The following is a 3,047-nucleotide window of genomic DNA, read 5'->3' on the forward strand; positions in this document are numbered from 1 at the left end:
CGGGGGCAGTGACTGTCCCCGCTGCCCGAACCGCAGTGCTCAGCTGCGGCGGCCAGAACTGCAGCGTGCGTTGCTGGAGGAGCCGGTCCCTCGGCCCCGGCGAGCTCCTTGGCGCAGCTGTTTTGTCCAGGAGCTCGAGGGGCAGGGAGTCATCCTGAGGAGGCGCCGCGGAGAGAAGCGGCGGCTGCTGTTGGAGGAGGTGGGTGCGAGGCCGGGTAGTGGGGTCCCCGGGCGGGGGCGGGGGAGCTGAAACTCCAACCGGGAGCAAGAAATGCCTGGAAGCCTCCTGCTTGCCCTGGTTGTCCTCGCGCTCCATCCTCCCTCTGAGCGACCCTTCCCCCACTGTGGCCTCTCCTGGTGCTGCTGGACTCTGTGTTGCTTTTGGGGGGCGAAGGGGTGAGGATGAGGTGGGGGACGTGGACGAAGGAGTGGGGGACAGGTCTGCCTTATGCTCCGAGTCTCTTGCTGCCCAGGGATGCAAGAGCGGAACCCCAATGTGGCCAGCCTTAGGGAAGGGGGTGGGGCAAACTGAGGAGGAGAGAAGCCTGATGACTGGTCCCTTCACCTAGGATTTCTCATTGGCATCACGCCAAGCTTCCTAACTTCTGGGACCTCACCCCGGGCAGCAGTATCTAGGGAGGGTCAGCCCTCCTCGTAAGTTTCTCAAAGGGCCTAGGTCCCATAGTTCTGCAACAGCTTCCTCCCTTTAAGGGACCTAAGAATCTCTTCCACCAACTCCCTCACTTTTCAGAGTTATTCTGGAAGCCATCCAGAAACCCCTTTATTGCTAATCTCTTATGTTCCACTTTGCAGACTCTTCAGTCTCTCTGATGTTTTGTTCTCATCTCCTTATTGAGAATTTCTTCCTTTGATCCTCTCTGAAGTAAAAGCCTCATGACGCATACTGTCTTTTTGTTTCTGTCCCCTTTCTAGTAAGTATCATTGGCTATCTCACGTAATAAATATCAGGGAATGCTCGGATGTCACTTCAGCTAAAATACTGCTGCTTGGTGATAAAAATAGAGTGCATTTGTCATCTCTCTAGTGATGAATGAAAGGGTGTATCTTCTTACAGCACCTCTGGACTGTTAGCACAACCATCTTTCCCACACTCACTTTCAAACGAGCAACCTTCAGTGAAATCTCTTCTCTAAAAAGCTAACAGATTCCCTATGTAGGTTTCAAGGTCCTGGTCCCTTCCATACAATTCCTCCTTTCCATCTCCTGACACATTCTTCCAAGAAAGAGCCAAGACTACAGTGAGATAAGGGCTCTGTTTAAGGAGGCACTCCCTGTCAAATCTTAGGCTAGTCAAGCCAGGCTCCATTTGCCTGCACTCACACCACACTGGAAGCCTGCTATTTCCCAGCCCGGCTATACTGTATACCTGACTGCCACTTTACCTTTCTCCCTACTGTTCCCTCAACCCTCATGGCTCTCACAACCCTTTCCCTGCCTATGGGAACCATATTTAGATTTTACGGTTCAGTTAAAATGCTAGGGCCAGTTTGCTATCTTTCTGATTCTCCTATCTTTACTCTTTGTTCCTTGATAGGAAGTAATTCCTCCACCATGTGTACTTACACAGTATTTTTTTTTTGCCCCTACTTGCGCATCTATTTCTTTATAAAAGGTACATTTTTTCATTAATAAGAAAAAACTAGTGTTGAGAGACTGATATCGTAGAGGGAGAAACTTGGGCTCTGGAAGTGTGAATCATGATTTCAATCTGACCAAGACTCCTGAGCTTTTACTATTTGTAGTAGTAATTATTATTAGTGTTAGATTTATTAAGGGCTGTCTATGTACCAGATACTCTTCTCAGGGTTCTAAACATAGTAACTTATGTAATCCTCAAAACTAACTTATCTAGTGGTTACTATTGTTGTCTCCATTCTAGGAATAGAAGGTGAAAAACTTAACCCACTCACTGAGTGGGTTAGCAGAAGACCTGAGATTCAAAAATTTGTAGTTTGAATGTGAAGCTGGTGTACCTCATTACTAATGCACATTTTAGCCCTCTAGTGCTAATTATCACTGAAAGCTGCTATCATCACATCCCTACAGTTTCTCACAGAGTATTCATTATAAAGAAAGCTAAACCTAGAGTGCTGTTAGCCTCCTCTCTGCATATTAGCTTATTCCAACTTTTCCCTCCTAACCCATACTCCATCCTTTTCCTATTCTCCTACTGTATCCTCTAGTGCCCAGCTCCACTGTTATGACAAAATTCCAGCACTGTATATAACTCCCAAATCCCTACCTCATTGTATACCTGCATTAGGGAAAGTTAACCCAGTTCTGATCATTGATGCTGTGAATTTATCTTGGTCACCCTCAGTATTGTCCCCCGAGTTGAATGTAGATAACCTCTGATGTTGTTACATTATGGCTATTTCACTATGGTGAACTTTCACATAATAATTTTCTGATTGCCACTGAGCTTATCTGTGAGGTCAGTTATTTAATGTACCTCTGAACCTCCTAGATAAGTAATAGTCTGGGTTTTATGCCTGAAGCTTTCCTTTTCATCCTAGAGCCAAAGCCAACCTTAGTTGTCAACTCTCTAGCTATCATGAAACAAGGTGATCAGCATCCACACTTTTCCTTTAACATGAAAACATACATGCATTCTGCATCTAGTTTTAAGAGGCTGATACACACTGATAAACAGAAGTCAGGAACTCGTTGAAGAGTTGTTTTGTGCCTGAGCATACATATCATTTAGGATCGTTCTGTCCTTTTTCTGCCATTCACAAATATCACTTTCTGTCCTAAGGCTGGTAGTATTATGGCTGCAACTATTCTAGGAATCAAGCAACTTTCTGAGAAAGAAAAGGTGTCCATCTTTTCAGTGGCCTTTCTTATGTGTGAGGACACTTTCCTCAGAATTCCTTGTGCAGTCTTCTGTGTCTCGACAAGCAGAATTAGATCACAGCCCTTTCCTGAACCAAAAAGTACCTAGACCAAGCAGACTCACCTTGGATGTGGAAACAGCCTCCCCGTGATACCTGACTATAAGAGGAAGAAGGCATACTTTTTTTTTT

General features: G+C 45.7%; 1 protein-coding gene across 1 annotated transcript in view; it reads left to right on the top strand.

The window, feature by feature from the left end:
- The first annotated feature begins 6 nt into the window (after positions 1-6).
- The window catches only part of BHLHB9 (basic helix-loop-helix domain containing, class B, 9), a 15,783-nt gene continuing 12,742 nt past the window's right edge, over positions 7-3,047 (top strand). The window contains exon 1 of the mRNA XM_012727121.1: positions 7-199. The gene's annotated coding sequence lies outside the window, so the exon portion shown is untranslated. The remainder of the gene's footprint in view (positions 200-3,047) is intronic.

The sequence above is a fragment of the Condylura cristata genome, unplaced genomic scaffold, assembly GCF_000260355.1.
Source record: "Condylura cristata isolate star-nosed mole 26May11 unplaced genomic scaffold, ConCri1.0 scaffold00019, whole genome shotgun sequence".
NCBI lineage: Eukaryota > Metazoa > Chordata > Mammalia > Eulipotyphla > Talpidae > Condylura > Condylura cristata.